Here is a 21,686-nt window from a genome sequence, read left to right on the forward strand (position 1 = left end):
GTCAGGAATTGGAGCATGGCTTAGCTGGACACAACCAAGGTGACAGCTGGGGCTGTAGTCATCCCAAGGCTCTAAGGGGGTAGGGGGAAGGTCTGCTTCCAAGGTGCCTGGCATGGCTGTTGGTGACTGTTGGCCAACCTCAGATCCTCTTTCGCTATTGGCCAGCATCATCAGTTCCTCACCACATGGGCATCTTTTCTTCCCCCAGAGTCAGAGTACCCAAGAGGGAGCAAGAAAAAGAGAGCATCCCTGAAGGAAGAAGCTACAGTTTTTTTATAACCTGATTTTAGAAGTGACATCCCATCACTTCTGCCATAGTTGTCTGTTAGAAGCAAGTCACTAGATTGAGTCTGACTCTGGGTGGAGCAGTTATTCAAGGGCATGAAGACCAGAGGCAGGGCTCTTGTGGACATCCTGGAGGATGCTACCACCGCAGTCGTTTCTGCCAAGGTTCTTGTTTTACAGAAGCAGAACCCACCTGACCATGAACCTCGGCTCCACCACTTACCTTGAGAGTTCTCAGGATGGTTTTGAAGATGCTTCCGAAAAGACTCTGAAAACTACCCAGCACAGGCAAATGTAAGGGCTCATCTTGCTTTTCTCATTGGTTCATTCCTTTGCTATCCTCTCTAGATCTGGCCTATAGTCTTCATTGCCTGTATTAGTGAATTGTCTTTCACACATAGGTTTTGCATTCTTTTTATGGGAATGTAACCCTCGAAGTTTGAACAGAAAATCAACAATAAGGAAGAAGAAAGTGGAGAGCCAATTCCCCCAGGTTCAGGAAAAACTTTCTTTTTAACTGTTTAACTCTTCGCAACAGGATCTCTGGCAAACTAATACCAAAAGAGCTGCACTTCCAGCAGAGGGGAGCATAACAGAACGTGCATGGTAGTGGAGGGCTAATGGAAATCAGGAGGTCATATGTACATATAGATCTGTATTTGACAGTCGTCTTATCTTGTTCCATAGTTATCAAAATTTGATTATAAAGGCCATGAAGCAGGAATCTTATTAGTGTCCAGACTCTATATTCAACGTCCTCCATTCAATAATTCCTTAAGAAGCTCCGTTATTGACAGTTTAGGAAAAGCAACAACAATAAAAACGTTAAAATCCACCTTGCTTAAACTCTATCTTGCCACTCCACAATTAAAATTCCTCAGAACACAGATTCTGTTTCAAGATGCAAAAAACTCTGGGCAATTTTCTAAAGTCTTCATGCTTGCCTTCCTCCCCACTTCCCACCCCCTTCCATTCCTTGATCCTCCTCCCACCCCAAATGATGTCTTTGCCCTCGGCATCCTCTTAAAAGTACTATTACTTTACCTTTATACCTAGTTTTTCTCCTATTTCTCTGAGACAGAAGTTCATTCATACTCAAATGCTACTTTAACTAAGTATTTGTACAGACACCATTTCCCCCTCCTCTAACTGCAGTATGGAAGCTCTTTTTCACCAGTTAGAAGGATTCTGAGTTCCCTGGCAGGGGTTCATTACTAGTGAGGAAGCAAGGAAGTCCCTGAAATCACAGTAGATCTACTTGTTTGGACCTAAAATTAAGCAAGATTCAGTCTCTTTAGGGTGAATGAATTAGGAGCGAGGTGTCAGAATTGACTGCCCATTATCCTAGTCTCTTATGAATACATTAGCATTAATTAATACATACATGAATCTGTTTTACATTAATTTGTGTTGTTGAAATATATGTGGGCCGACCATCTGCCTAAGGGCATACGAGAAGCATTCCCAGAATTCTCTCAGTGGCCATGAACTAAACAGTTCACCTCTATGTTCTCTGTCCATGTTTGGACAAGAGATGCTTCAGCTACTCAAACAATTGGGTAAAGACTTGGTTATGGGAAAGAAAGCTAAGACAGGAAAATGATGGTGTTGGCAGCTTGCTAGTTGAAGCAGAGGCAAATGACGCATGCTAAATGTTGGGTGCCTACCACACGCAGGGGCTCTTACAACCATGACCTTATTTGGTCAGGTGAGAAGGGGCAGAACCTACAGTTTACTGATGGCCTATTTGGTCTCAGGCATTTGACACACATTTAGTCTTCCACACTGACCTGGAGATGAATGGATTGGACCGATTCTACAAAGGGGGAAACAATATTCAAAGAGCTTAATGCTTTCTGGAGCCATAGAAGCAGGATTTGTATTTGAACACTTCTTACTCCAGACCCTCTGCCCTTGGAAAACGTCCGCCTCCTCACATGAAGAGACACTGGGGTTGGAGAGCCCACGGCCTCAGCATGCCTTTCCTCGAGTGAAGGAGGGAGGCAAAAGTAGGGAGAGACTGGGGAAAAGAAAGGAGAGAGGGCGAACGGGACAAGACTATTAGAAAAGAGTGAGGAGGTAAAAAATCAAGAATAAAGAGCAAAGGGAAATGAGCTTCAGGAGAGGAGCAGGGGAAAGAAATGACCATCAAAAAGAGGAGAAACTGACTGCCTTTCCAGGCAGAAACAATACATAGTAACAGTGCTTCTTAAGAGTTCACTTGCTGAACCACAGAAAAACGTATTGTTCTTATCGCTTTACTATTTAAAATAAGGAGGGCCCATAGACGGGAAAAGGAAGGAACTAGTATCAGGGTCTCTGCTAGCCTATGGATTTGGGGACAATTAGAAAGAGGCATCCTCTCTTGCTGCAGGCGGCTTCACAGGCACAGGCAGAGCTTGGTGAATTGACTGTTCCTTCAATACCTTCTCATTCCTTGTCTGGGGAACAACTTGTAAAAATGTGCAAGGCGGCCTTGCCTGCTATGTGCTAGAGCCTTGACACACACTATCCCATTATTATAATACAACAATTATTCCTGTGTTGTAAATTAGGAATCTGAGGTGCAGAGATTAAACCTCACAACACACACGCACATCCATAGCCCAAAGTCACTCAAAGAGTGAATAAAGAATAAAAATGCTTTCAGTTTAAAAACAGTAAATAGTAAAGATAATTTATTAGCTGACAGTTAAAAATCTCAGAGGGAAGGTGGGCTTCAGGTTAGAACTGATCAAAGAATGAATTGCTTTTCCTGCAAATTCTTTTACATGTACCCTCCTTTGTGTGCCAACTTCATCCTCACATTGTAGCAGTTGCAAAGACATAGCTATGTACCCCACTACTTATAGCACCTCTTCTACTAGTTCTCATAGCATAGGAAGAAAGCTTATTTTCCCAAGTTTCTGGCAAATGTCTCCTCCATTCTCATTGGCTTAAACTGGATCACATGCTTATCCCTGAACAATAATTTTTGTGAGGAAAGGATTATGCTGGTAACATACACAATCTCTAAAAACTGGTGGAGCATCTATTGCCCCAAAAGGCATTGCTGCCAAGGAATTAAGGGTGCTAAACTGAAAATTAGAGAAGTTACCAAGAGAAGAAATGGGTTACTTGTAAAGGCACTGCACCCATTTTGTTCAACACAGTAAGAGTATTAGATTTTAAGTTATTTATTTTCCCCCAACCCTCCTTCCACACACACACACCCCTATGTCCATGGATGGAATATACTTTCCCATCCCCATTGAACCTAGGTTTAAGCATGTGACTTGCTTTGGCTTTATGGTGAGAGGAGCGTTTTCTCCCTCCCTACCTCTGACTGTGGGCTTGGTTATATGACTTTTTGGCCAATGGAACATTAACAGATGTGACACAAGCACAGTTGGATTTGCCATCTTACACTTATGCCATTACCATAAGAACATAAACCCAGGAGTCCCCTGGTCCATGAAGATGATGGACACATGGAGCAGAACTGGACCAAATGTGCAGCTTGCAGACAAGCTCTGCTAGACCCAGCATAGATCAGCCAACTGCCAGCTGACCTGGAGCCATGATCGAGAATGAACAATTGTTGCTGGAAGCTGATGAATCTTAGAGTGTTTTGTTATGTGGCATTATTATGGCAATAGTTGACTAAGACAGCAAGCAGGTCAAATCTAGGGGTGTGTGTGTGTGTGTGTGTGTGGCTATTTTCTTACATGATAGCACAGACTATTGCTCTGTGCATGCTTTTTCTTCTTGCCTATGATCTAGTCTCGGTACTAGCTGAAAATGAACATTATGGCTTTCTTTTCCATTTCGAATTCTCAGAAATATCTGACATAGCTGGCAGCCACTTTGGAAGGTCCTTCAGGAGGGCTAGCTAACTATCATCCCGTGTTAGCTGGTCAGCTTTGTAAAGCAGAACTGCACAGCCATCACTTCCAAACCCCACTGAGTGAAACCATGCAATATTGAGATGGCTGCACCTCAAATTGTCATGTGATTTCTGTAAGATAGGAATTTTAGAAACAGATGGTGAGCACAGACGACAGTGACGGTTGTACTCTGTGTATGGGGCAAAGGGGAATGAGTGAGCAAGGGGGCGAGAATTAAGCAAATTCTGGCAAAGCACTGGAAGAAAAGAGAATCGTTAGGGAGCTTGTCTTCTGTCTAAAAACGCAACCACAGGTTGCAAGAAGTTGGAAAAAAGAAACACCTGACAGGCATGGGGAAGGAGGAGAAGGCGTAAATACAGGGTTGTTTTGTGTTTTTTATTTTCGCTCTAAAGCAAGGAGGATTATATGTTTAAACAGTTGTGTGTGTGTGTTTTTTAAATGATAGCAAGAAAATAGACAGAAAAAATAATCAATTCACCTAAGATTGACCTTTAGGTGAGTGGATTGGTTGCTGGAGGAAATATGCAGTGTTAGAAGAGTTGAAGATTGAGTGTAGGCACAGAAGCCAGATTCAGATAAATACACATATACCCCACCTTTGCTGTGGCACCCATTCCCTGCTCCCCAGAAAACCCTTACATTTCAAAGAGGGGTTTACTGTGGACGTCTCAGATGGCTGCTCTCCTAATTCTATCATGAAATGTATTTCCCCTAGAGCTGGCATTTATCGCTGAATTCTGGCACAGTTCCTGAAATGTTGCATCTGCACCACTAAACTGAGGTTACTTGTAGTTCATTAATATGCAAGAGGGGCCGTGAAATCATTCCTGTTTCTGACAGGAGTTCTTACATGCCTTTCTGGAATGCTTCATTTCTGAAGTGGTCTGGCACTGAGACTTTCCTTGTCTTCTTTTAATCAGCCCCATCTTGTCACTACATAAAGAGTTAAACAAAACATCCTTTCTGAAAATCTCAAGAAAGATGCAGGGCATCTTTCTTCCTCTTTTCTTTCCTTTCTCCTCCTTTTTTTTTTTTTTTATCGCCCACCCCCCTCCATGAACACATCAAAGTAGGAAGTGACATTCAGTGCCCTGGAGCTCTTAGCAACATGCTTTTAGGTTTGGAAAATTTCATTTTCTACCTTATGATGATTACATGAGGAAAGATGAAATTCTCGCTTTGAGGTTTATTTGAGAAAGAGATGTAATAAATGTTGTGGCTTCCCACAGAATGGGACAAATCCATTCTGGTCATGTGAGGGTACTAAAAATTGCATGCCTGTGTACATATACATAGCCTGTGCAACTTACGTGGCATTCGTGGCCCCAAATGCTGTGAAAGGAGACCTTGGGTGGCTTCTTGCAGAAAATGCTGAATAAAGTTTTTTTATTTTATCTGGCTCTGAATACATTTGATTCCAAGCAAAAATGAGTCCTTCTCCCCTTCCCCCTGCATGAGCTACAGAAAGTAATCCTCCTTTAAACCAGTCCTCCATCCTACCAACACACACGAGTGCACACACAGGGCAATGTAACTCATAGACTGGCACATCCACAGAGTCCCTTACCTGAATCCCACAAGTATAACAGCCTGTTGGAAATTAATTCAATGGCCCTTTCCAGGGAAGTTCATTTTTACAGACAGTGAAACAGGACAGAGGACATTTGTATTTTGTTCTGGCTATCAGGATTTTTCCGTATGTGTTTTTGTTTTTGCCTGGGGAGCGTCTCTGTTAGCTGTGAGCTGAATGGAGAATGAGAAGCTCACCATGCCCAGGAAACAGAGCCAGCAAGATGGGGGCAAGATCCTCCTGGTTTCAGCCCTACTCTCCTTAATAAGACAGGATGCTAGAAAAGAAATAGAATATTCACTGAGTAAACCATTTCCCAGCACACAGAAACATGCAATCTTGGGCTCTATTCAAAGCTCCTCACATCACATATGCCACTCTTTGTTCAGCCTACAGCTGGACCACAAAGGTTGTAAGATGCAGGATTTGCACAGGCTTGGCCCATCAGCCCTGGAAGTCCAGCCCCGACATGATGTCATTCATCAGCTACCCTTCAAGGTCCAGTATTGAACCTTTCCTGATCTCACGAGTTGTTTTAGAGCAGAACTAGTAAATTTTTGCTTTGGCTGCAGATAAAAGAGAGATCCTGATCATTTTTTGCCTAGATAACCTAAATCCCAGCTATTCCATAATCAATAATCTGCTTAGCTCCCTTTTAAGGAAATAAGAAATAGATTTGATTGAATGCTTACAATGTGCCAAGCAGTGTGCACCAGTGGTTTTCAATGGATTCCCTGCCCTCAGATTACTTTGCCCTATATTTAAAGGGAGATAACAACTTGTAAATATTTAAAATATTTAATTTTTTGAGTCTTCTCATTTATGCCCACACTCCCTCTGAGGTAGGTACTGTTATTATTCCTAAGGCAGGACACCCAAGTTCCTAATACAATTTGCCCAAGGCACACTTGAATGGTGAATCTGAAATTCAAATGCAAGAGATCTCCAGAGTCCATACTCTCTCAACCACTGTGCTATACTGTCTCTTGTTGGTGGGAGGTTCCAGAGCTAAGGGAATGGAAATAAGCAGAACTAAAGATGCCTCGTCAATGTCCCATGGTTCTCTGCTCCCCTCTTGACCAACAGGAACTGCAATTTCTGCTTGCAAGTTCATTTCCTCCAGAGTTTGTGAGTCCCTTGTGTCATCTCAGGCATTTGTTCTCCAGTGCCTGGCACTTCAGAGGTGCTCAGTAAGTGTTTGTTGAATGAATTTAAAAATCAAACTAATTAACAAGGCATGTTTTGTCAGAGCATTTAAAGCAGAGTGGCTCTCCCATGCATGGGATGTGACTCCCAGGGATAAGCCTCCCTGGCACCAAGGGATTACTACCAATCACAAGCTGGTGATGCAATTAGAAAAAGACCTTGAATAAAAGGAGGAAATGGTAAAGACAAATGAGTTTATATGGCTAAGAATCTTCAAAAAAGAGTAGGGAAGTCATCAGAGGGGTCATGCTTATGTATGCCTCCGCAGGATCCCAGAGGCAGCCAAAGTAGATACAGCCCCAGGTATTATGCTCCTGAGGGTTGTGGAGACACACAGTTTCTACAGTCATGGCAGATGGTTCTGGAGTTCAATGCCTTGTCAGTGGGCTCTACTTTGTAATTTGTGTTCCTGAGTGTGATGGAGTTGGACTCAGATGTGACTTTCTACACATGCCTCTTTGGTCACTTTTACTGAAACTGTGGCTAATGCTGGGGTTGATGTATACTCAGGAGAATTGAAACTCTGGAATGGTCATGTGGATGCTGGACCCTGAGCCTCAGCAGAGTTGCAACTCCTATTCGTTGGACTTACCCAGGTCTGCTAACAGGGAGGTGGAGATGGTAAACCACCACACCAGAGAGCCAAGAGAGTCTACAGCTGCAAGCAGGAGAATCCATCCATCAACCATGTGGGATCTAAGCCCCCTCTTGATATAGAGGTGGAGTGGTCACCACCATCCCAGGGTCCACAGGATGGAGGAATAAAATATAGATTAGAGTGGACTTACTGGCATTCTACTATAGAATTATTGTGACCAGTAATGGAAGAAATTGTAGCATTGATGTGGAGAAATTGGCCTTGGTAGTTGCTGAGGGTAGGAAGAAGGAAGAAGAGATATGATGTGGGGGCATTTTCAGGACTTGGAGTTATCTGAAATTATTTTGCAGGGACAGTGCTGGACATTATACCTCTGCTATAACCCACTGAATGGACTGGGGGAGAGTATAAACTACAATATAAACTCTTATCCATGCAGTGCAGCAATGCTCCAAAATGTATTCACCAAATAAAATAAATGTGCCACAATGATGAAAGAGGTTGTTGATGTGGAAGGAATGGGGGGTGGGGGGTGGGGTAAATGGGAATCTCTTATATTTTTTAATGTAACATTTTTGTGATCTATGTATTTTCAAAACACTATAATTAAAAAATAAATAAATTTTTAAAAATTAAAAATTAAAGGAGGGTGGATAGAGAAGAAGATTCAGTGGAGAAGAAAGTGTGAGGCTCTAGTAAGAAAAAAGAGGAAAAGAATTAGATTGACCTTAAGTGAGGGAAAGGAAAGGTAAGGTGCTGATTTGACCATCTTTGGGAAAGTCATTGTAAAGGTAGGACAAGGTAGGATGAGTGTATATACACTCAGAATGTTTATTGTTCTTCCTGTTTAAGTAGAAAGTGCCATGAAACAGGAAACAAGAGACTAGGTTTTAATTCCCTGTTTATTACTCACTAGCTGTCTAATTTGAAGCAAGTTATTTGCCACCTTTGGGCTTCAGGTTCTTTGTCTTTATTGTGAGGAAACTGGATTGAAGGGGTAGGCCACTGTAGCATTGTAGAAAAGCAGGGGTACAAGGATTGCAAGGATTTCACAAAAATGGCAATATGAATAACTGTTACTATTATCAATAATAAAAACAATGCACCATTTAGAGCTTTTTATTTTTTTAATCAAAATTTTTGTTGTCTTTTTAAAAAGATACATAGATCACACAAAATGTTACATTAAAAAATATAAGAGATTCCCATGTACCCTACTCCCCACCCCACCTCCACTCCTCCCACATCAACAACCTCTTTCATCAGTGTGGCACATTCACTGCATTTGATGAATACATTTTGGAGCACTGCTACACCACATGGATTATAGTTTACATTGTATTTTACACTCTCACCTAGTACATTCAGTAGGTTATGGCAGGATATATAATGTCCGGCATTTGTCCCTGCAATATCATTCAGGACAACGCCAAGTCCTGAAAATACCCCCATATCACACCTCTTCTTCCCTCTCCCTGCCCTCAGCAATTCCCATGCCCACTGTCTCTACATCAATGATACAATTTCTTCCATTGCTAAAGTCACAATAATTCTATAGTAGAATACCAGTAAGTCCTCTCTAATCCATATTTTATCCCTCCATCCTGAGGACCCTGGGATGGTGATAACCACTCCACCTCTAAATCAAGAGGGGGCTTAGATTCCACAAGGCTGATGGATGCAATTCTCATGCTTCCAATTGTAGACTCTCTCGGTTCCCTGATGTGGTGGTTGACCATTCTCACCTCCCTATTAGCTGACCTGGGTAAGTCCAACAAATCAAAGAGTAGGAGTTACAACTCTGCTGAGGCTCAGGGCCCAGCTGGCAGATAAACAGTCCAGAGATTCAAGTCTTTTTATGAGCTACACATTAGAAAGATGGTAGATAGGTAGGTAGGTAGATAAATAGATAAATATTACTGCTCAAAAACATATAGTCCCATTTTTATGAAGGTAGGGATTACAGCCCAAAAAGTTTGCATAACTTGTTCAAACTCACAGAGCCAGCAAGTGGCTGGGTTGGGATTTGCATTCAGGTCGGTCTCCCAAGTCCATGCTAAGACACATCGAGGATTCTGTGTCACTACTTTCCTCCTTAGCAAATGTCCCACAGAGAAATCCACCATTACTTGAACTCAAAAAACCCTGATAACTACCCAATTCCCATATGTAATCCTGGCCTCTTTGGTGATGATAGACCCTGGAGAGGAGCTCCCAGGGGTTTCTTCCAGGCACTAGAAAGCACTTAGAAATGACACCACAGCCCTGCTTCCCCAGCAGCAGCCATGCTTGCTGGTATTACAAGACCAGTACCAGACTGAGTCAGATGAGCAAACTGTTCCCTAGAAACCAACCAATGCTTCATGCTTCTCTCCCTTGTAGACCTTGAAGCAAAATAGGGAAGCACCATATGACTCCGCCGTCTCTAAGACTGTCACTTGCCCATTTACTCAATACTTTTTTGCAAAAAAAGTCTTCTGTCTGAATGCCATCAAATCTTCCTTTAATGTCTCTAGCTACTCCCAAATTTAAAATATGCTTCCATTATTGTATCAAAGACATCAATAGAAAGATGATACAAAACAGGTGCTTTTAAATGTATCATCTTTTGACTTTGACTATTACATTTTAAATATCTTTAAATAAACTTTTTAAGGATTGCTAATATACCCATAATCTTTAAAACATATTTGAATCATCTAGATATATATATATAAACCTCCTACACATATGAATTTATAAATTTCATATGTGTGCAAGTACATATACCTGTATGCAAGGTAAGTTCCTTGAGCATATATATCTTAATCACACGCACACACACGTTTACCTTGATTTTGATACATGGAACCTGACCTAATCACTTGCCTCCTTGCTCTCAGATGAATTCCCCGTCCTTATTCTGCTCTGTTTTCTTTTCAAAGGGCATGGCAATTTATAAAAATTTTAAGTATTTTTTAATATTTAAAATGTTTATTTGCTTCACACTACTTTATATGTTGGGCCTAGAACAAAGTGCTAGGAGCCTAGTTTTGGCCTATGAAGTATAAACGGGCTTAACCACACTTTGTAAAGTTTCCACAGCTAAACCGGCTGCATTTATTAGAAGGAAAGATTGTTACTTAAATTTCCATCTACTAGATGAGTTTGAGGAGGGCAACTAAATTTTAAGTGTTTGTGTTATACAGGGTCGGTCAGGCAAACAGAACGCACACCAGGTCATTCAATAGAGGGGATTTAATATGGGGAACTTTTCTAAAGGAGTTCAAAGAGCTGAAGGAGCAAACAGTTAGGCAACTAGAGATTAGGAACTGTACGAGAGCACTGTCATCCCTAGGGCTAGACAGGCAACGAGAGGAGCCCACAGGAAGAGGCTGCTCACTGGTTGCTGGGAAAAGAGGAAAAGATAGCCTAGTGCTTGCTTGCAGCCACTGAGGTACACAGCAACTGCCAGGGATGCTACCAGAAGCAGAGATTGGAGGAGAAATACCCCGGCTTTTCTCTCCTTGCATCCTCTGATCTCCTGCCAGAGCACACCACTGAACAAATCTAAATAAAATCAGGAAAACCCAGTAAACCCATTTTGCAAGGATCAGCACTCTGAAATACAAAGCAGGCTGGCAAGTTGAGATGTAGCCAGTAGCAAATGGCCCTGATTTCATCCTCAAAAACTAAGTAAGACCATTCTTAATCATTGACATATATATCTGGATGCAGACACTGCTGTGTATCTTATACAATATCTTAGTTTGTTAAAGACTGCCAGTGCAAAATACCAGAAATGAATTGGCCTTGATAATTGGAATTTATTAGAAATAAAATCTTACAGTTCCAAGGCTGTGAAAATGTCCAAAACAAGGCATTATCAGTGATGCTGTCTCACCAAATGTTGGCTGCTAGCGATCCTGGACTCCTGCCACATGGCAAGGCAAAATGGCGGTGAGTCTGTGTCTTCTTCTCCAGGTTCACTTTCTCCCGAACTCAGCTGTGGGTGATCAGACATTTGGATCATCTCTCCCCTCTCCTCTGGGCCTCATCTCTTTGTGCTTCTTGAGGCCCTCTTTCCATGCCTCTGTGCTCACTCATTCCAGCCTCCAGGCGCTCTCTCAGTCTGTCAGGGTTTCTCTGTGTTTCTGCAGCTGCAGGCAACAGGAGTATGAATCTCTCACACAGCAGGGTAAAATGGCAGCTCTCTTTCTCTGTGTTTCTGTATGTTTCTCCCATTTATAAAGAACTCCAGCAAGAGGATCAAGACTCACCCTGGGTCATGTCTCACTGAAGTACTCCAATCAAAGGCCCCCACCTGAATTCAATCCAATCAAAGGGTCCCACAATCTAATCAAAGGCCCTTATCTGAAGTGATCTAATCAAAAGTGTTCTAATCAAACTTTAACTAAATCTAACCAAAACATTCCAGCACATACCATAGGTTTACAGGCACAGGAATAGTTATGCCTTAAAAACAGGATTTTCTAGGTTCAACAAAAGACTCAAACCAGGACACATAAATATACAGACTATAGATAATTAGTTTGCTTATCCATGTGACTTTCAGTACCTCTCCCTCACAAGGATTCTGTGCCCCACCATACTGAACTCAAGAGGGGCTGTGTGACCTGCTTTGGCTGGTGAAATGTGAGCAGAAGTCCTGTGTGCTGTATCTATGCCCATGTTCCCTTTTCCCTCTGCCATAAAATGTTCTATATTAGATGATGTGACCATATCATTTATTATCCAAACTGGGGCACTGTATTTAGTTCACTTTTTACAAAACCATTGAAACCATTGTTTTAAATGTAGAGTGCTTCACCTGAAAAGATATCTGGAGTTTGAAAGAAAATATTGTGTGTATTATTTGAAAATATAAGTAATAAACTGCTTAAAAATAAGTTTATCCTATGTTTCCCAGCTTTTCAGACACCAGGAAGTCAAAGACAAGTAGAGCAATCACGTTCAGCAATGTGTTAAGTGCAAAAGGACTCAGATCTCAAAAACAGAACCCCCAAATTCACACAATTAGCTCTGATTTGAAGATGAGTAATCTTCCATGGCCCTGATGGATTTCCCAGAACTGATCTTAAAACAACAGTAACAAACCTCTGGCTGTGTCACTTCCTTGCAGCAGCTCCATGCTGCATCCAAGCTTCCCAGAAGATTAAAATCAGATCCTTTGTTTGGCATAATCTAATCCCAATTTATTTGTCCAGCTCTATATCTGCCCAATGCACCATATATTCCATAAGTGTAACTTCTTGCCGTTTTCAGTGTTGCCTTTGTACAAACGCATGCCTTCCACATGCTATTCTCTATTGATCTAAAATCTCTTCTCCACGTCTACTCTTCTATGCCCCATATAGCAAAATCTTACTCATCTTTAACATCCTGCCTCCAATGTCCTCTCCTGCCTGACGTCTCCTAAATGGTCGTCCCCATGCTGCCCACTATAGCCCTTCCCATACTGTATTTCATTTGCCCTGATCACCTGTCTCCTCCACATGACCAAACAGTCCTAGGACTACATCTTCTACATCTTATGTGCCACACATCTATTCTGGAATCAGTATATTCTAGATTCTCTCTAAGTATTTGTGGAATAAATGAGTAAATGAATGGGTGAAGAATTTCTCCATTTACCTTCACATGCTGCTCAGAAATCATGGGATTCCCCAAAATCTATCTTAAAATTCCAGATACCCCAGTGTTAAATTCCAGATAGCTGTCTATGCTAATCACAGAAACACTATTTTATAGTATTGTACATGTTTGGATTTTTTGTTTCATGTAGAATACTTAGAAGCATTTAGTTTTAGAACTAGAAAGAATCAGAGATCAGCCACCCCCATGGAGCTAACGGCCCCCAACTAACCCAGTCTTCTTTTTATTCTACTATATTTAATGTATTTGGGGGAAAGGCTGACTATATGAACTTTCACAAAAGAGGAATTATGAAGAGAAATTAAGACACTCGGAAAATAATCATGTTTGCTAACAATCAAATAAATTCGAATTAAAGTTTATGTATCATTTTAAACCTAGGTTTTTTAAACTATATAATCCAGAAATTAGATTCTTATATACTTCTCAAGGCATTGTAAATTGGTACAACATTTTGGAAAGCAATAAGGAAATGCAGAACAAGGGTCATAATGGTCATACTGTTTTGACTCTGTATTTAAGTTACTAGAGAGAAGAGGACTTGGCCCAGTGGTTAGGGCGTCTGTCTGTCTATCACATGGGAGGTCCATGGTTCAAACCCGTGTGAAGCTGGCCCATGCTCAGTGCTGGTGTGCACAAGGAGTGCCGTGCCACGCAGGGGTGTCTCCGCTTAGGGGAGCCCCACGCGCAAGGAGTGTGCCCCGTAAGGAGAGCCGCCCAGCGCGAAAGAAAGTGCAGCCTACCCAGGAATGGCGCAGCACACAAGGAGAACTGACACAACAAAATAATGCAACAAAAAGAAACACAGATTCCTGTGCTGCTGACAACAACAAAAGCGGACAAAGAACACACCAGCAAATAGACACAGAGAACAGACAACGGGGGCAGCAGGGAAAAGGGAAGAGAAATAAATAAAATAAATAAAGCTTTTTAAAAAGTTATTAGAGATTTATTCTATGAGATATTTTAGCAATACTAAAAAATCATTTGTAAAAAAATATTTATTGCAGCACTGCCTCACGAAAACAACCTCGATATCCAACAAGATGGGATGGCATATTAAAGCAATGGAATATTCTGCAGTTATTAAACATTACAATTATGCAGCCTACACAGAAACATGGAAAAATCATAATATATATTGGATATAGTGAAAATCAAAATAGTATGTGCATTATGATAGCAACTCTGAAAACCCATTCTTAGAGAACAGCATGGGAAGGCAATTTTTAAAATAGTTGTTATAGAATAGGATTACAGTTTTTCTATTTTTATCAACATTTTTTAATGTTTCAATGACATATTTTTGCTAATAAAAAGCAAGTGGAAAGTAAATATATTCACCAGTGGGAATTGAAAGGGAACAAAAGGACACAATAAAGCACATGAATCATGTGTTTTTGCCCCAAGCATCCCTGCCTTGCAGTGACAGGAATGGAGAGTGAAGTCAAGACATGTATCCTCTGCAGGAAATCTGTTTAATACCTCAAAATCAAGGATGAGGAGAGCTTACTGAAGAAGTCTCACTTTATTTCACTATGGAGAAAGAATATGATTTGATCTATGCTGCCCTAATAATAATATCTAAACGAGAACTTTTCTTTGGACTTGTTGTCTAGTTATCAAGTCAGCTATTTATTGAGAGATCACAAAGCGCCAGGTGCTGCTGGTCTTCTGAAACTTTCCATATTTATTTCATTAAATCCTCATGTTTGGCAGTATATCTACTATAGAACTTTCCATTTTTCACACGGCTTATTCTAGAACACTCAGCCTGCCTTCAGCTCCATTTCTGTTCAGTCATACCACAGGACAAAGTGATACATTGACAAGTGAGTATTTTCATTACCTGAAAACAGGTAGAAAGGAGTTCAAATTACTTGTCTGCCAGCTGCCTATACAAATGTTATCACTTTAAATCATAACCTGACATGGGTATGTACAATGATCCCCATCCTAACTCGAAAGCTCAAAGAGCAAATTCACTTTCCAGGTAGTTAAGCATTCCTACACTAAGCCTGAAGCTTTCGGAGACTTCAGGACTTCCCTGGCATTTGAATTTCCTTGCAGTTTCTCTCAAAGGCAGAGCAATTGGCTTGGGGGCAGGACACCTCTTTGTGCAGGACTGTCCAACCCATTACAGTTTGCCTCCCTGGCCCTGGCCACTAAAGGCTGTTAGCAGCACTCCCCAGGACTGTGATAACCAAATTTTTTCCCATGCGTTTCCAAATGCTCTGTGGGGTAGGAGGTTACCACCTCCATTTGAGCAACATTAGGTGATTCATATTCATTCCACCAATAAATATTTGTCAAGTGCCTTCTCCATGCCAAGTACTCCATGGGCACTAGGGATGTTTAGTGGGGAAGACTGACATTTAAAGTAGTGCCATAAAATGCGACAAATGTTACAACAGACCACCGTGCTGTGAGCACAGAGAGGAAAACGTATCCAAATGCCTAGAGCATACAGGCCAAGCCTGATGACCTGTCACCACCAAGTGATTCCAAGAACTCGTCCAGATTTTATGTTCAAAGACCTCCATTCATGGTGCTCAATCTGAATCGTAATTTTTACCTCACTTTGGCATCGTTGCCTATCCCCACTGAGAGTTAATTTGTATGAAGAATGGAAACCATTAACATATCTACCCTACCTACCCATATCAGTGTCCTAGCACTATTGTAACAGATTACCACAAACTGACACCCTAAAACAAAAGAGACTCATTCTCTTATAGTTCTGGAGACCACAAAGCCAGGAAGCAAAGTGCTGGCGAGGCCATACTCCTCTCAAAGGCTCTAAGGAAGATTCCACCCTTGCCTCTTCCAGCTTCTGGGAGTCCCAAGCATTCCTCAACTTGTGGCAGCACCCCTACAATCCCTGCCTCTGTCTTTGCAAGGTTGTTTTCTCCTCATGTATCTCCTTCCCTGCAGTCAAATTCCCCTCTTCTTAAACAAACATCAATCATATTAGCCCACCCTAAGCCGGCATGACCTCTTCTTCATTTGAGCACATCTACAAAGACCCTGTTTCCAAATAAGATGACATTCACATGTGCTGAGAGTTAGGCCTTGCGCACAGCTTCTTGGGAGACACGATCCAATCCACAACACTGCCTCACAGAATCGACACAGGCGACAGTAGTGTGATGGACTATGCTCGGTTAGTAAAGTAGCCGGGATTCAAGTTCAAACCTAATTTGTGTTCTCGGCTGGGAATCAGACATGTCTGGAAGTAGTCAATGACTTGGTGGGGTGGGCAGCCTACTGACATCAATTTTTTAAAAGTTGGTTTCCTTGGATTCCCATCTGAGTCCTGTGGAGAGAGAGGTTGTTTGCAGAGACTGGAGAGACTGTTGTCATAAGAGGCTCTGTGAGACACAAGGGTTCAAGCAACGCCAATCTGGTACCCAGAAAACAAGTAAGACCCAGCGTGGGGGCCGGAGATGGGGAGGAAACCTTCTGTTCTCTGCCCCAGAACACAGAGTGCTTTAGCAACCTGAGCGTACAGATCCCACAGGGATGATCTGGCCACTAGTGCAGGTGTAGCAGTCACAGTAAATAACAGTAACAGTGTCAGTAGGTAACAGTGAGAGTAACTGTGAGGAGATACCCGTCCTTCAATGACGTCACAGACAGGATAAATCAACCACAAGAGCCCGGAGCAAAAGACAGGAAGGCAAATGACTGGTTAACACAGGAGAGTAACCCCTGGTTACCCTGGAAAAACTCTCAAGGAAGATTTTGCAGGAAACTCTGTTACACAGGTGAGGGCGTTAACCAATGAAATGTGATTTATTGCTGTTAATGTGACCTCATTTATACCCCCAGGCTAGGACCACTGCTGTTACTGTTTTTTACCACAGTGCGATCTTTCACCATGGCAGTAGGAAAGCTGTTGGCTGCCCAAAGGCCAGCTCCCAGCATGCACTGCCTGCCTCCCCAGTCAGAGATTAGCCATGACAGGAAGGCATTGAAAGGGACACCCACTGCCATGGAAACTTGGGTGTGGGATTGCCCTGCATCTCAGTGGACAAGAGTGCAGGACGGAACAGATTTCCCCAAACGACCTAATTCTTAATGAAAAACAAAATGACTGTAGGGTGTTTAGTGAAAGCAGTGGCACCTGGAAATTAGGTCTTTTGAATTCGTAAAGTTTCATGAACCCAGTGAAATCTGGATACCATATGATGCTAATGGGGGCTGTAGGGGGAATTTAACCTCCCAAGGCATCCCTAGGCATTGTAAGAGCTAATACATGGTAGATTACCTGTCAGGCTAATTAGGTGACTGAAAAAATGTCTTCCTTTCCCTCTTGCTTTTCCTTCCATGGCAGTCCGTAGTTTCCAAAGATGGCTACAATAATATTTCCCATCCCACATGCTCTTCTTACATTGTGACCTTGACATTCCTCCCATGGAGTGGTGGGACCTATATCCCCTCCTCTTGAACCAGGATGATCGTTTGTGACAGCCTTGAATACAGAGTATGGTGGCCATGGTGCTCTGTGACTGCTAAGGCTAGAGCCCCCAAATGCCATGCACATCTGCCTCTTGGAATGCTAACTTTTGGAACCCAGACCCTATTCTCTGAGGAAGCTCAAACTCCCCACGGAGAGGCACCCGTGGAGAGAAACCAAGGCTCCCAGCCCCCAGCCCAGCTGAACTTCCAGGCTACAACCAGCGAAGATTTGCCAGCTATGTGAGTAAGGAACCCTGAAAGTGGATCCCCCAGATTTTGCAGCAACCATTTCTTCATGCTGGTAACACACAGCTGCCCACCCCCTCCTTGCTATTCATGCTAAGATCTGTCCCCAGTCAGTGCCATTTGGCTTTATTCTAAAATAGGATTATTTGCTTTCGAAATCCTGGTTAATGCTTTGGAATATGCCTTAACACAAATAATAGAATTTTGTTAATTAATTCTAGTCCTTCTTGCCGGAAAATTGTAGAACCTGAGACACACGAGACATTGCTTTCAACGTCCATACTTTGAACACCCTTCTGAAGTTACCAAGGCCCTAAAAGTTGGGCTTTTCACAAAACCTTCCACATCCTAGGATTTGAAAATTGTCTGTTATGCTGGCCTGATGTTTGTGTTGGGGAGAGATAGACAGAGGGGAGGGGATTTTTGATTTATCATCCAAGTCTCTTCTCTTTCCACCTCATTTAATATGATCCTTAGAGAGATATGTCCTTGTCTTGCACTCATTTAAAACAAAGACTTCTCTTAATGATTCCCCAATTTTAAGTTTGTGAAGAGAAAAAAAAAAATGGCACAGTCTGCTGTTACACTGATTTTACTTATTCTCACCTCTTTTCAAAACCACATTATTCTTCCTGCTGCATTTTTCACCAGCCATTTTCTTCTGCAACCTGTAGACTTCCTGCAGAGAGAGGACAATGCACAAGTTAAGTGAGAGAGAAGATTTACAAGGCTTTTTTTCTTTTTACTCTAATTTACAGGAAAATCATCCTTGCATGGGAAGACAAGCTAAAGCCCCACGTCATTGAAAGATTCAGTCATGATGGGGGAAGAATGAATAAACAAAATATATTTTATATTAGTAATGCAATATATATTTGATAGTGGTAGTTCACTGGTACCTCAGATATTAATAGAAATGCCTTTTATTTAACCGAAAGAATATTGCCTTTTTTCAGACAGTACTTCCCCAGTATTCTTTTGCAAGTGTTAATTTCTATATGATACAGAAAGGATTATATTCTACTGCATAAAATAGAAAGCCCAATTTAAGTTTTAAAAAAAGGCTTAAAACCAAAAATTTCTATTATTTCATGTAAAAGACTTCCTGAAATGAGCTATCCAGGGCTAGTAAGACATCACAATAAAGGCATCAGGTACCAAGATACAGCTATCTTTCTGTTTTGTCCATCTTAGCACATAACTTTCTTTTGTCTGGGATCCTTGCAAGCAGACTGAAGAAGGGGGAAAGGAAAATCAATGTCATCTCCGTTTAAGGCGCTTTCCTGGAAATTCCATACGTGGTTCTGCTTACAATCCCAATTCCCAATGGCCAGTACTTACTCACATGGTCACCCCAGGTTGCAAGGTAAGCTGGGAAAAGTAGTCTTTTCTCTAAGTACCTTGTCCCATTGTACATCCCCCCAAATTACAGAGATTCTGATTCTCACGAAAAGGGAGAGAATGGATATTGGATAGGAATCTGAAAATCTGACACAATATCATTAATTCATGATGATTCATTCATCATATATATTACATTTCAATTTAATATAATTAAATAATACAAAATGTATAAAGGCCTGTAATTGTCATCGCAATATCACACAAAGCAATTCCAATATCCCCAAAATGCCCCATATTACACCTATTCTTCTCCCCAAAACCTGGAAATAGACAATGATTTGGTGTGGTGGGCAGCCTATCGGCATCAATTTTTTTAAAGTTGTCAAAACCTATAAAATGGTGTGGTGCATAGTGTAAACCATAATGTAAACTATAGACCATGATTAATAGTATTGCTTCAACATGTGTTCATCAATGTAATAAATGTAATACTAGTGAAAGATGTTGTTAATAGGGGAAAGTGTAGGAGAGAGAGGGGATAGAGTACATGGGAGTCCCTATATTTTTGATGCAACATTTATGTAATCTACAGCTTCTTTGAAAATAAAGGAAAAAAAGAAAACAAAATAGAATGGACTTTGAAGTCAGTTAAACCTGGAATCAAATGCTTACTCTTAATACGGGAGCTCAGTTTTCTGAAGTAAAAGATGGTTGTATTTTTTGTCCTATCTCACAACAAATTTGACTATGTAAGACAATAAATAACCAAGGATGAAAAGATGGATTAATCTGACCATATGAAAATTGAATATTTCTGCATAGAAACAATATGCCATTTAAAAGAATCCGAAGACTGACAACAAACGTGGATTAACTTTAAAAGAGCCTTTGTTCATATAAAAGCAAAATTGTGTGTCTCTGTAAATACACATGAGTAAAAGTGTAAAAGTTTCTGAGTAAAAAGACACACGTATTTAAAATTTTATAGATGTTGCCAAATTCTCGAACATAGGTTTTATCTATTTCTATTTTCAATTGACATTGTATAATAGTGCCTTGTTCCCACAGGCTGATTAATAATATATACTACTAACATGCTTTATCTTTTCTAATTGATTTCTCATTGTTTTGATTTACATTTCTTTAATGTTGAATGAATTAGAGCATGTTTTCATATATTTTAATTATATATGTTTAATTTTCTGTGACTTGCTTGTTCTTAACTTACTGTGAAATGTCTGTTTTTCTATTGGGTTGTTTGTCTTTTTTTTTATAAATCAGTTTTTAAGATCTCCTTATATGTTAATTAAATTTTTTTCTGTTTGTTTTATCTGTTGAAAATACTTGTTCATTCTATATTCTTATGTATTGATTTTTCCCCATGGATATATATTATTTTTAAAATTAAAACCAAATTCCAGAATTTGTATATATAATGGCATGTATCTATATTTATATCTAGCCATAATTATGTATTACCCATAAGAAACCAAAGTAAAAATTTAAAACACCAAATTTGTTTCCATCAGATGAAACTGTGCTAACTCATGTGGTAACATCTTAATTTTGTGGTGATCACCAGCTCAATTTTGGAATTATATAACTAGATTAATAAAAAGTAGAATATAAATGGACTTAATATTTGGTATACAGTCTTTCAAAATATGGTATTCATGGAGAAAAAATACTTGGCTTTAAAAAAGTATATAATCGTGCTCGCTTCGGCAGCACATATACTAAAATTGGAACGATACAGAGAAGATTAGCATGGCCCCTGCGCAAGGATGACACGCAAATTCGTGAAGCGTTCCATATTTTTTGGTGCTTCAGAGGCAATCACCGGACATTGTAAATCCTCACAGGGCCCACTGGATGGAATGGAGGAGAGTATGGGCCATGATGTGGACCATTGACTATGAGGTGCAGAGGTGCCCAAAGATGTACTTACCAAATCCAATGGATGTGTCATGATGATGGGAACGAGTGTTGCTGGGGGGGGAGAGGTGGGGTGGGGGGGTGGGGTTGAATGGGACCTCACATATATATTTTTAATGTAATATTATTACAAAGTCAATTAAAAAAATAAAATAAAATAAAAATAAAATAAAATAATATAAGCAAAATAAATAAATAAATAAATAAGTATATAATCAGTTAATTCAGCAAATGTGTAAATAGGTTCTAATAAATTAATTTGTAGCTCATCTGAAAATATATACATATATATAACTAAATAAATATTTCTAGCTCCTTATCAAGAACTGTGGAGGACATGGTGGTAAAAGTATGGGATATGGTAATTTCCCTCAAGGGGCTTACAATTTTAATAAAGAACTCTGCTTGCTCACAGAACATAGAGCAATAGAAGAGAACTATAATTAGGTTTTAGATCATAGAGTGCAAACAATAAGCATTGGAAGAAATTGGAGAAGGG

General features: G+C 40.6%; 1 non-coding gene across 1 annotated transcript; it reads left to right on the top strand.

Moving 5' to 3' along the window:
- The first annotated feature begins 20,964 nt into the window (after positions 1 to 20,964).
- Positions 20,965 to 21,071, top strand: LOC111763888 (U6 spliceosomal RNA). The gene has a single exon (XR_002796627.1). It is a non-coding gene; the product is annotated as a U6 spliceosomal RNA (small nuclear RNA).
- The last annotated feature ends 615 nt before the right edge of the window (positions 21,072 to 21,686 follow it).

The sequence above is a fragment of the Dasypus novemcinctus genome, chromosome 8 (genome assembly GCF_030445035.2).
Source record: "Dasypus novemcinctus isolate mDasNov1 chromosome 8, mDasNov1.1.hap2, whole genome shotgun sequence".
NCBI lineage: Eukaryota > Metazoa > Chordata > Mammalia > Cingulata > Dasypodidae > Dasypus > Dasypus novemcinctus.